The sequence below is a fragment of the Drosophila nasuta genome, chromosome 2L, assembly GCF_023558535.2.
Source record: "Drosophila nasuta strain 15112-1781.00 chromosome 2L, ASM2355853v1, whole genome shotgun sequence".
Lineage (NCBI taxonomy): Eukaryota > Metazoa > Arthropoda > Insecta > Diptera > Drosophilidae > Drosophila > Drosophila nasuta.
Window position 1 is genome coordinate 10,311,276 of NC_083455.1, and position 13,593 is coordinate 10,324,868.

The 13,593-nt window shown below is 38.7% G+C and overlaps 4 non-coding genes across 4 annotated transcripts; 1 reads left to right on the top strand and 3 right to left on the bottom strand.

The window, feature by feature from the left end:
* The first annotated feature begins 6,574 nt into the window (after positions 1-6,574).
* On the top strand, positions 6,575-6,646 carry Trnaq-cug (transfer RNA glutamine (anticodon CUG)). Its single transcript has one exon. It is a non-coding gene; the product is annotated as a tRNA-Gln (tRNA).
* A 1,128-nt stretch (positions 6,647-7,774) lies between these two features.
* On the bottom strand, positions 7,775-7,846 carry Trnaq-cug (transfer RNA glutamine (anticodon CUG)). The gene has a single exon. It is a non-coding gene; the product is annotated as a tRNA-Gln (tRNA).
* A 172-nt stretch (positions 7,847-8,018) lies between these two features.
* Positions 8,019-8,090, bottom strand: Trnaq-cug (transfer RNA glutamine (anticodon CUG)). The gene has a single exon. It is a non-coding gene; the product is annotated as a tRNA-Gln (tRNA).
* A 1,630-nt stretch (positions 8,091-9,720) lies between these two features.
* On the bottom strand, positions 9,721-9,792 carry Trnaq-cug (transfer RNA glutamine (anticodon CUG)). The gene has a single exon. It is a non-coding gene; the product is annotated as a tRNA-Gln (tRNA).
* Positions 9,793-13,593: the final 3,801 nt, after the last annotated feature.

Genomic DNA, 13,593 nt, shown 5'->3' on the forward strand with positions numbered 1-13,593 from the left:
ACTCGACTCTAGCTGCCTTGCTTGTCTTCTCTCTGCTGTGAGCTCATCACCCAGATGAATCATGGAAGCGGGCAAAGAAAAGCCAACGCGTTTACATCGCAGTCAGCAGTCGATGCGGTTGGGTGCGGTGCAATTCGTGATGATGGCGAAGGCGGCGGCCGGTTTGGTTGGGGAGTGAAGAGAGTTTGTATAGCAACAGCGACAGCAACAGCAGCAGCGACTTGCAAAAAAGTGCAAACTGTGGCAGTGGCAGTGGCAGCAACAGCAGCAGCGGCGCATTGACATTGCCGCCGCCCCAGACAACGCCACACCAATACCAAAGCACAAAAAACAAAGCGTCAGACAGGTAGAGAGACCAGCGTGAGGAGTCAAAAGAGGAGAGGAGAGGAGAGAAGGCGAAAAGGAGAGACATAAAAACTGCACACAACAGCAACAGAGGGACGAACGGGGAGCAAGACGACCAGCGCCAGTCACTGCGACTGCACGCCACGTTTATGGCCAAAAAGCATATGCAGCAACAGCAAGAGAAGCAGCAGCAACAGCAGAGCCAGCAACAGCAGCAGCAGAGACGCCAGCAGCGCGGCAAGCAGCCTGCCAGGCAGCCAGCTAGCGACAATGCCGCCCTGCCAGACACAGACATCAATTCGTCGCACAGTGGTACACACCCAGTCGAAAGCTCTACGATAATACGTACAAAAAATTGTTTAAATTATTAAAAAAAAAAACATTTTCATATAAATAAAAAGCTAATTTATATACAACTTGATATATATTTTTAATTTATGTTTTGGAACACTTTATTAGAGTAAATACAAAAATTAAATTACATCAAGTTTATAGGCCAATTTTTCCTTCAGATTCATTCAGAGAAAAAATAACTAATCTATTGAAGTAGCTATTACCAAAAATAAATAAATAACAATATTCATCTTTAAAATTGAATAAACTCGCACAAATTTGCCTTAATAAGAGTCAGATCTTTTTATGTAGTTTTAATTAGTTAAAAATGCAAAAATTTTATGCAGGCAAACAACCATTCTACCACAACAAAAAAAATCGAAAGTAAATATAACAAACTGGGGCAATTAATGTAGTAAAAAAGCTTTTTACTGCATTTAATTATTAGCTATTTGGCATGTTTAGTTCCAAGTGTAGATGGTGACTAGCAGTGAGATAACTAATAAACTTTTATAATCTGCAGTGTCACAAGTCTATTTACTGATAAAAAAAAATTCATTTCATGCATTAAAGTTGAAACGTTTGGTTAAATACATACATACATATACTATTTTATGTAACTTCCAAACCTGTTGGTTTAGCGTCAATGGATTTAGACTAACTACCTTTAAAATTAATCTGCAACTGGTTTGCAATTCTAGACGAAATAGAAACTTGAAATGTCACATCAAAAAAATAAAGCTACAGAAATGGTTCAGAACTGAAAGTCATATCTGAATTGTTAAATATATATATAGCTCAAAATTAATAACAGCAATTGACTATTTTTCTTATTCGTGTGGACCCTGAAAATTTGAACAGAATTTAAATTTTCATAAAAATAGACAAACTATCTATACAATTTGTTACTAACTGAAATTTTAATCCTTTAAATAAAAATTAAAAGGGAATTTTGAGTAGCTTTAGTTTTTTTCGTTCTCTTTATAATCTTTGATTCTTAATGTTTTTCTTAAAACAAAAAACAAATATTTTTTGAAGAAAACTAATAATTATATCTATTTCTCTTTAGCAAACTAAAACTTTATGCACAAAAGTGGATCAAACGTCATATCGAAGCTATGAAATCATATGTAGAATAATAATGTAATTCTTATGAAATGTGACTGATGTTTTTTTCGGAGAAAGAGTGATAGAAAGTAGTTGGCTGCGTAGATAAAGCGCTGTGAACCACTGTGCTAGCTTTTTGTTGCAGTCTGTTGTTGTTGGGCTGGTGGTGCCGTAGTTATAACAAAGGAACCCCGTGAGTGAGAACTGGGCAAAAACGTATATGCAATGTATGCGTGAGTGTGTCTGTGCGTGTGCATCAGTATTGGTGAACGGAAAGCGCGGTGTAGGAAGCAGGAAGCGAAAGAAACGGCAACACATACGACTACTCGGCTGCTGCTGCTGCTGTTTCTCTCCACGTGTACGTGTGTGTGTGTAGTGTGTACAGACACATACAGACAGCTGACGACGCTAGCAGAGACAGCGACAGAAGCAGCAACGTCAACTTAGTGGCAATGCGAAATAAAATTCGCGCATTCGGCTTTTGATTAAGCAGCAACATTGAGCATTTGATCACCAACAGCCGGCGTGCGCGGTTCGCTTCGCTTCTTCGCATCGCATCGCATTCAATTGCCTTTTGCTCCAAACGGCAAACAGAGAGCTGGCATAACACATAAAAATAAAAAAAAAACAGAAGAAAAATAGCAAAGTCGAAAAAAAATCACAGAACACCGAGTACCAAATAAAATAAAAGGCCAGAGCGTTTCTAGGCGGTCGCACAGTCGGCCATTTGCACATCAAGTGGCCGATTGTGTCTCTCTGTGTCTGTGTGTGTCTGTTGCGTGTGTGTGTGTGAAGCTAAACTTTGCAGCGTCGTCGCGCGTGTGTGTGAACAATTAAAGCAACAAAGAACAAATAAGCAGAAAAAAAGCTCAGCCAGGCGACGAAATTGTCACAGGCCAAGTGCAACGGAAGTTGTAGAGTGAACCAAAGACATGAAAAGTAACAATTAAAAATTAAAAAAAACAATAAAATGACACTATCGACAAAAAAAAAAGCTTCGATCGATGCCTTTGCATCTTTATTGTGAAATTTAATGCTTAAAGCCGGACGAACAGGAAGATGTGGAAAGGAAAGGGCGGGTGCAGTGGAGACGACGGCGCCATAGATATCTAATTGTTTCTTGGTATAAAGGGGAGGCAAGGGAAACGAAATTAACGCAGGTCAAAAAGCGAACCAAATGCTCGTTAAAAAGAAGACTTGAACATCATAAAAAAAATGTAGTTGAGGTTGGGTTTATTTTTAGCGTTTTGATATCACAAGGCACCAGCAACAACAAACGGCGACACAACAACAAATTTTAGCTACGCACACAAACACACACAGAACAGACGAGACATACGCAAAAAAAAAGAGAGGAGAGAGAAAGACAAGCAGCAACTACAAATAGCAGCAGAAATGTTTGAAGCGACGACCGAGCGACCGCCGACCACATGATTCTACACATTCTGTGTAGAGTCCACACAATATTTCCAAATTTCTTTTGCCTACACAAAAAAAGCACGCATACTAAGCCAATTACTCGTCACACACTCAACGTTTTTGTCGCTCAAATATTAATTTTAGACAAAAATGTTGCCCAGACCCATGACGATGAAACTCGCATACACGAACAAGAAATTTGGCAATTTTTACACCGTGTGCTTGTGTGTTAGTGAGAGTCTTTGTGTGTGTGGGTTTGATCAGACTAAACTTTTTTTGCAAGCAAACTCCAACTCAGGGTTAAGGGCGTTCTCAATTTGAAAAAGCATGTGCTTGCATTTTGCACAATGTGAGAGAGAGAGGGAGAGAAAGAGAGCAGGCACCCACACACACACTCAGCCAGATAGACATGCACTCGGCAGTTGTCGGCGCATTGTTACTATTTGAGGTTAGGAATGCCCCACCCAAGCAAGACACACATACACAAGTACATAAAAGCAGTCATGTCTGCCAGCCTGCTGCTCATTATACCAACGTACATATATATACTTATACATACATATGTGCATGGTACATATGGTAGTCTGTCTCTGAAATCGTCGCCATTGCTATATACATACACAATTAAATGCCTCACACATACACACATGCTCGGCTGGGCACGACAAAACGACATTCGAACAAAATTCGCAATTATTCACAACGCGCGGCAGTCAAAAGCTGCTCGCGATCGCAGCAGCAGCCAAAGCCGCAGTGACACATCGTGCACACAAACACACACACGCAGCGGAGACTTAAGCGGCAGCAAGTCCAAGTTCATTATACCACAATCTGTGCGAGCGGCTTAAAAAGTTTATGAGGCGTTGTAAAAAAAAGTATTCAACCAAAAAAAAAGTGTAGAGCTGCTGGCAATTCATTTAATTCCTTTTTAGCGAACACACAAGCAAGAGACAGAGAGCAACATCAAGTGAGAGCGAGAGAGACGAAGCACTTTGAACGCGTTTGCAAATTCGATTTTATGCCCTCTGTCTGTGTTCATGTGCACACACACTCAGGAGAGAATTCGCGAATGTAGTGGGGCACGTGTGTGTCTCGGCTGCGCTACAAAACTTGCCAGCCAGAAGAGTCTTGTGGTTTTCCCTGCATGTGTGTGTGTCTGACGGTGATCACGCACGTAGCTCTGCTGCGCTTAGTAACAGAGAGTAAGTGAGCGAGAGAGAAAATGTGAGAGTAAGGCAAGAGAGCAGCGAACAAAACGCCGGTTCTTTTTTTCTTTGCTGTTTCTCTTTCTATAATTTTTTTCGCAGCACTTTAGTTTTCTTGGCTTTTTTCTTTACAGCATTTCAAATATAGAATATCAAGGGTCTCTGTTGGCTCTGGCAAATATGACGACGACTAACTGTTGCTGCGACAAAAAGCAACAAAAAAAGAAATTAAGATTTCGCAATTGTTGCCTGCCCACTGATGACGTCACATCCGATTTGCTGGAGTGCGGTGTGTGGACTATGTAGCCATTAGCACGTACGAACACACATATGTACATAAGCACAAAGTACGCGTGCGTTTGTATGTAATGAGGTGGGCAATGAAAACCATATGACTAATTTGGCATTGTTATTGCATAAATCTGCGTCAAACAGCAGCCAGTAAAATTTCTCACTACAAACAGGCTGTGTAGAAGAAATATCGACGACGGCGACAAAGCTTCAGCGCTCAAAAAGCTCAACACATATACACCACATTCTTTGTGTGCGTTGGGTATGAAGTCATCGGCGTCGTCGCACACAGACGCACACATGCAGAGATCGTTAACCTTAAAGCTTGACATGGACAACACACACAGCACAGCAAGGTCGTTTCCTGTGTGCGGCTTCTTTTTCGCCAGGAGCCCGAATGAACGAGCGAGGACCACTTAGCAACATCTGTTTCTTGCCATCTCTGTCTTTTACCGTGCGCGCTAATCAGTGACCGGGGCTGGTTTTTGGTAACTACACCACAGTCAGGTACCTGAAGTAGCGCGCGTGGTGGCCAGACGCTTTCAACGATACTCATCATCATGGACATTGCTCAACTCCAGCAAACAAATTCAAATGTCTCCCATGTCTATTGTACTTCATCAGGTGCTCTGGTGTCGTATCCGTAACCCGGCACATGTTGAAGTACACTCAATATGCGGTGACTTTTATGTTTGCCAGAGGCCTGTCATTGTAGAACAGTGCATATCATTCTGTGTTGAATTTACATCAGTGAATATTATCCAATACTAATACTATACGTTACAAATCAAATTGAACTGTTACAATAAAAACAATCTACGAAAAGGCAATTCACTTTTTTACTTTATGGGGAGGGGATTAAAGTGACGGCCAATTCTCGGTCTCTGGTGCAAGTGCACCTAATAAACAGGTGGCCATGGAGACATTACTAAATAAAACGGCAGCCGAGCACACCATTTGCACTAATGTAAACAAGTCTTATAAGAGGGGTTAACTTCACAGGGGGAGAGGGAAAGTGCGCCAGCTGTGTTTGCTTATGTTTGATGGATTTGGCATTTGAGGTGTAGTAGAACTAGACTGCAGCGTAATAATGATACAAATAAAGCTGTCTCATTAGTTGGTTAGTTATAATAAGAAACTCGTTAATAGCTTACGGCCAGTTTCAATAATTTTTAAAGCCTGATGAAAATGCAAAACCTCCAGCAGTGAAGCTCGGTGCGACCGCATGCTGATTTTTCAAAAATAAAAATTTCTTTCGGCTATTAGATGCCACTGCAGTACGTATTTTAGTATATTCTAAACAGACGACGATTTTTAAATAGTATTTTGTTGTCTGTTTTAAATGTAATTTTTTTTAAATAAAATATTTTTAAATTTTCAAAAACAATAATGACTTTTGAAATATAACAATAATATTTATATATTAATAAGAAAAAAACATCGATGTTTTACCGATATATCAGCTGAGCGACTAATAGTGTGACCATTTTATGTCGCTAATGTCAAATTCCTAACAGTACTCCTCAAACTGTACAGTTTTATTATTTTGCGTTTGTTGATTTTTACTAATTTTTTTAAACAGATGGCACTAAAGCGTTTTTTTCAAACTGGTTAAAAAGAATGAGAAAATATTTCAAGAACTGTCTCTAGGTTTTTTGTTGGGATTTGTAAATTAGTATAAAAATTGCATATGATGTGTAACCTACCTATTTGGATATTTTAGAGATAAAATTATTCCTCATAAAATTGTAAGTTATTTCTAAGAACGAAATTTTCCCTTCATAAATAACTGCGTAATTATTGATTGAACAAATGCTGAACATTCGACTAACGCCAACAAGAATTATGTGACTTTTGTCAAGATGCTTACAAGCGGTTCCATGGTGTAATGGTTAGCACTCAGGACTCTGAATCCTGCGATCCGAGTTCAAATCTCGGTGGAACCTGAATTTCGAAATTATTTTTTAATTTTTTTTATTAAGATTTGTATTTTAATGTTCTGGTAATAATGTAGCTGCACCTGGCTTTTATTTATTGTAAAATAATAAATTAATAATTTCTAAAGCAGAAAATTTTGCCTCGACTGCCTCTTAACGTGCGGTTCTTGCATCGGCTAATGGTTTGTGAACCCATTGACACATACAATATTGCCAGATATTCGGTTTTGTTGATGTGGCAACTTTACTGTCAGCTGTTGGCTAAAACCAAAAAAAAGCACAAACGCAAAAAAAACATTATTTTTCGCTGGTCTCAGTTTTTTATTTAAGTTTCGGTAAACAAAACGCACGCACACAAACATTGAGATATTATTTAGTTCGAGTGCTGCTTTACATGTGTCGCCAATTTTTTGTTGGGAATTATAAAGAACGCACAAAATGTTCGCGCCGTGCTTTAGCTTGTTGTTGTTGTTTTGCTATCAAAGTGCGCGCATTAAATATTTATTAGAATTGAATGCGTGAATAACGTGAATCTAAAAAAACGTATATCTCTTTAAACTGCATTTTCATTGAAAGAAACTACTCTGCCTTTGTTGTTGATTATGTTGAAACGCTTGCTAAAAGTGTCAATTGCAATTGTGTTGAGTTTAATGTTTACCGTTTCATTGGTAAAGATTGTTTTATTGATTTGGACATCATATCCGGACTGGTTGCTGCATTTCCACCCCGACGCCACTCTCGACAACGACGCCTTCCCCTCCTCCAGTTTTACAGCCGATGAATGGCTTGCATATCAGCATTTGCTGAGTGATAAAGGTAAGTGGAAAGAAATTGCCCATTTATACATTTTGTCTTCTTTGTTTGTTTCATGTGTGTATGCAACGCACACATGCGTAGTGTGTGTGTGTGTGAGTGTTGGGCGCATTGTTGCATTCTGCAAGTGTGTGTGGTCACAAAGCTCTTGCAGTCGCAGCACGTGCTAATTGCTCGGAAATCGAAGCTTTTTTCCAAGGTGCCAAAGTGCAGTCGATACATTTTAAAACGTAAAAGCCCAATTTATAAAACATTATATTAAAAAAATGCACAAAAGAAATATTAACATTTTGTAAAGTTTTTAAAAAAGAATTTCCGGAACTCAGGTTCCACCGAGATTTGAACTCGGATCGCAGGATTCAGAGTCCTGAGTGCTAACCATTACACCATGGAACCGATGTGATCATCTTCAGCAAATTTGTGTAATTAAAATCACCAAGCATAAAAATATGCTTAAAAGAAAGTTGCTGAGATTTCTTTTATTTATTTCAGCATTTCTGAATGGGAATACTTTAACATTGTTAAGCAATAAATGAAATTAAAATTAAAAAAGGTATTTGTGTTAATCAGGTTCCACCGAGATTTGAACTCGGATCGCAGGATTCAGAGTCCTGAGTGCTAACCATTACACCATGGAACCGCTTGATGTTTGGTGTGCTAAATCACAGTTTTATAACAAACAGAGAAAAGCTGATCTCAGTAAAATGCAGAAATAATGTAGCATAACTAAAGGTGCAATCAATTTATTTATTTTTAGAGATCGTATTTTGTTTTACATATTTCTAAAGAATACTTAGTAAACCCTAACAGAAAAACCTTTCTTTAGAAATTTTCAAAATTTACTAGCAGTCAACTTTTGCATTCGTTGATAAAAGTAAATAATGAAAAGCGCATTGCAATTGTTATGGGCGCCAAAAACAAAAAAACAACCTGCTGGAATATGCTTGAAAAGCACAGCAAAACAGCAATGCGAACTCGCAACGAACGTGAGCTTTTCACTCCGAATTTTGTACTTCGTACTTCGGGCAGGACACTCGCCATGCGTTCGGTTCATTCACAAAACGAAGTTTTCCGTGTCAAAAGGCAGCAACAGCAGCAGCTACAAACACACGGCTGTGAAACGAGCGTCGTGTATGTTTTTTTCGGTATAAAATCAATCGTAAATGTCCTTAAATGCTCAGTTTTGGTTTTACGTTGGAGCCCGCTGGTTGATTGCTCGTCAGGACGCCGCGAATCCGTTTATTTGGTACTACACAAAAAAAAAGAGAGAGAACCAAACTTATGAAATTCAGAACATAAACAAGCAAAGAAAATTGTTTAATGCTGTAATACAATGAAATCGGTCGAAGCAATAACCATCGAGTGCTTTGTTTACCAATTTGATGTGTACAACTAAAATTGTTCAAAGGGATTCTTAGAACCCTAACTCGCGTCATCATCGAATATAACTAATTCGCGAGAAGCTACGACAATATCTATTATTCATTAATTGCCCTTTGTTGTTTCACGCACATTTTCACATTTCCCCCAAATTGTGTATTCTCTTTAGTTTTTTTCTTGTGGCTTCAGCGAAATGAGTGATGTCCTTTGTTATTGTGTCCATTATTCCGCCCACGGTCATAAAGTATTAATTGTTAATTTATTTTGATACCACACAGTCCCTTTCACGAGGTTTTCTGCTGTCACTTCCTGCCTTCCTGTCTCTCGCCTTCCGTTTGTCTCTTGACTTCCGACTGTCGCCTGACTTCATTCTCGTTTCGTCGATTTTTACGCGTAGCGTGTGGAATTAACTTGAACTGTGTGTGTGTTTTTTTCCTGGACATTCATGTGTCCGCAAATGGCTCAAATGCTTAATTATGTACCAAGCAGCACATGGGGAGCGCTTCAAGTGTGCCCTTAGATTAATTATTAATATTGAGCTGACAACGCTCACATAATAATTGGAATTGTTAATTAAGATTGACCAACCGAGAGCAAGGAAAAAGGTTGTGGTCTTACATTTGGTAAACTCACGCGTAGTATAGGCTTAAAATATTTAAGGATCAGCACTAAGAGCTGCAGAAAGTCGAAACTACTAATATGAATATTCTTAAAAATATGTAATCAGGTTATACTTCTTTGAAGCAATCTAAAAAAGTGTTTAAAACTCAATTATTAGCTTGCCTAATTCATCCACTACTATAAATAGCTTATTTTGTCAAGAAATAAAGTGATAGATTAAAGAAAAAGTCATTTAAATTTTATAAAATGAAAAAGAATTTTTGATACTCAGGTTCCACCGAGATTTGAACTCGGATCGCAGGATTCAGAGTCCTGAGTGCTAACCATTACACCATGGAACCGCGATGATCCACGGCGAGAAAAGGTACAACTTCTGCTGCTCTCGCTATCTCTTTTGCACCTCGAAATAGACAAGAAAATGCTTAGGGCAGCAATTTTATAAAGAAAACCAGTCGTTGAATGTGTTTTGCGGTTATTTATAGCACGACAAAAGAATGTGATTTAACAATCACAATCAATAAGGTATGCGAGGGGAGAGCAAAACGAGTTGTAATGGGCCAAGCAGAAGAAGGCTAGGAATTTAGCTAATGTTCTTGTCCGGCTGATGGCAGCATTTACTTGAAAAGGAAATAATTGTTTGGTAAACATTGACCAATAGCCGACGGAGGCGCAGACAAAATTCCGTTTGCTTACACGGAAATTGAAAGGAAATTGTGCTTGTTTTTCCTTTTTTTGCTTGATGGAGATAGAGAGTGAGAGAGAGAGATGTGGAGAGAAAGGGTCTGTGGCTAAGCAAATTAAAATTGTTTGCGGGAGACGCTCAGCACACGTTAAAAATGACTCAAGTGTCGAAACAACAGCAACAACAAGCATAACAACAAGAAGACCAACAATAGCAACAATAACAAGAACAAGAAGAAGAGTGTGTACCATGTGCACATAACAAGAGACTAGCGCCTCTTTATCGTGTCGCTCTCTTTTGTCTCAGCCTGCGTTGACTGCCATAGCAGCCGCCTTCTGCATGCAAGCAATTTACCATACGTGTGTTTGTTTGAGTTTGTGTATGTGTGTGTGTACATAGCACAGAGCTCTGTGTGCTGAGCTGCAACTGTTTTTGTTATGTAGGCCAAGCCGTCAGACGCAAAACGGAAGCTGCTGCTGCTGCTGCTATTGTTGCTGTCCCACTCTGGCCAACTGTCATTCAGTTACACCATTGTTGGATGATGTTTCTGTTTCTGTTGTTGTCGCTGTCGTTCCGCTGCCGCTGTACGTGATGTCGCTGGCGACGCTCTTTGTGGTTAGTTATGATTATTGCCATGGCCCTTGTGAGCATTTTGTTTACTTCTTCTTCTTCTTCTGCTTGTCAGTCACATTTGTCAGCCCACAATTATTATAACACAGCAGCCACAACCGCAGCTCATTCTACTGTCTGTCCCTCTCTTGCAAAATTATCATATTGCGCCTTTTGCGATGTCCTTGAATTCAAAACAAAGAGCATAAAAAACTTTTGCGCATTTCAACGCAATGATAATTTAACTGAGAAAAGCTGCGATGAATAGTGCAAAGTGGGATGGTAAGCCAGAAGGGGGATCAGCAGAGGATCTGAACTGGCGACAGTATGACCGCAGTTGACTATAAAAATATGCCACCCCAGCTTAAATAAATATACTAAAAGAAGAAAGATTACCCATACTAGAAATATACTATTGGCTTGAAATATACCACAAAGTAAATATTAACGAACGCTGGCTGGGACTTAAAAACCTAAAGAAAACATTTCGAAATTTGCAGTCATAAAAGTGTCAGCAAAAAAAGCTGAAGAAGAAGCAGCAGCTGAAGCAAACCCGCATTATGGCAAGTTATGGCTAAGCTAAGCTCTCCATTGTGTGTACATTCGAGTCGTAAAGAATCTGCAGAGGGTAGCATTTATTTTACTTTTTATACACAACACACACACACGTACACTACACGAGCATGCAATTGTGTTTGTATTGAGGAAGGAAAACCCAAATAGACGTCAGCCACTTGGCGACCCTAAAGCAAATGAACAGCTCACTTTCATTACAAATTCCGACAGCAAACAGACACACACACATACATATATACACTTACACACCGGTATTTGAGAGTGAGAGAGAGAGAGACAGGCAGACAGACAGCGGCAAGTTAGTGCTTATAACTGCAGACAAAGTTTGTCAGCTCGCATTACGCGGACAGCGGGGAGAGAGAAGGTACACTCACTCACACTCACACACGCACACTTAAACTCACACTCACACACACACATATTCAGATTGGCTGGCTAAGCAAACAAAAGTGTGGCAAAAACAAAAATGGCGCCATCAATGGCGATGATGATGTGTAGAAGGAAGATGTGGAGACTACACACACACGCACATGGAAGCAGACTCTGTCATTGTGAAATTATTGACTCACACTCATATGGGGGCGTCTGCGTGTGTTAGTGTGTGTGTGTGTGTGTAAGGTTTATCAATAAATATTTGTTGACATTGGAAGAGAGAACAAGATACAAGAATGGCGAAAGTGAGAGTGAGATGGCAGACTATCTTTGGGGAATATGTGAATTATTCTTGCTGTGCAGGCGTCGAAAACTCATAACATTTTAAAGATGTCATCTTGACTCGTAGGTGGGGGTAATTGGAAAATTTTGTACATCGAGTGAAGAACTAAATTCAATCTAGATTTATTACCGTTTTGACTGGCTGACAAGAATTTATGCGCTTGCAGAATTTAGCTATATAAAATGCACTGTATAAAAATGGCATTGAATTCTCAGAAAAATTAAGACTGAAATGATTTTTGATCATTTTGCTTACATTTTATAGAAATTCGCTTTATTTATTTAAGCAAATTAACAATTGTGAAATAATTCCAGATATGTTTTATTATTTAAATTTAAATTTAATGTAAAAGTTAAAGTAAAGTTTATATTAAAATTCCAATTCAATTATTGCTCTAAGTATTTTTTTTAAGTATGAAAAATATGAGTAAATAATAGTTGAAAAAGACAAAATTTTAAATAACAATCGATTGTACTAGAAGATAAAATGTTTTTGGAACTTCTTCTTTTATCCCTCAAATTTTGTTGGTCGACTGAGTAGAATCGTATACAACTTTCTTTTTTTTCTGATCAAAATTCATTTAATTGGATTTGTTTCTTCTCTGACTCATCGTTTTGCTATAGTTTACAACAAAAGGTAACTTTTGAGGATTCGCTCATAACTCGTTCATGGGTTTAGTCTTCCAGCTGAGTGCATCGGATAGTTTCGACAGCCTAGAAGTATGCTATTGTTTTTGCTGCTCACAGTTTTGACCTTAGAAAAGTCATTAAGCACTCGAAAGCATATTGAAAGTGCGCTTCAAGCCTGAGAGTCGAAGAGCTGAGGCTTTGATGTGCCTTCGTAACAATGCGCTAACAATGAGAAAGTTGTTACGACAACAGAGTGAAAAGTGAGAAACATCCAGCGAGAAGGATTTTTACATAATACTTGGACTTGGCTCGCAACTTTTCATTGCACAAATTTCTTGGCTCGATTCCATGGGTCGAGCATTATATTTTCGTTTCAGTTTCAGTTTCAGTTTCTGTTTCCTTTTTTTTTGTTGTTTTTGTTGTGTGTGTTGGCAGCGAGCTTTAATCTGAAACGAGCTTGCCGCCCACGCCTAATGCCAATTCCCAGCTGATTTCGCCTTTGGCAGAATGCTGTCGAAACTCATTTGCAAGCCAACCGAACAAAAAAAAAGAGAGAAGAAAACAAAAACAAAAAGAGAAAGAGAAAAGAAATTCAGCATTCAACATTTTCTGACTTGATTTTGCAGTTTGTTTCGCGTAATGCAAAACTTTTGCATAACTTAGCGAGTCCCGAACAACTCCCAAATAGATATGCATCAAAAATGCCAAAAACTTGAGGCCGCAACTTTTTTAATAAATTTATCACAAGAAAGTGAAGAAAACAAAAACCAAAAACTACACGAAACACGTGTCGACTGCTGATGATAATTTAGTAAATTTATTATTTGTGTAAACAACTAAAAAAATCAATAAATTCAAAGCAACGTCGCGTCAACGAATAGAATTTATATACAAACAAATATATTTATATAAAACATAATGTGGTCGCCGG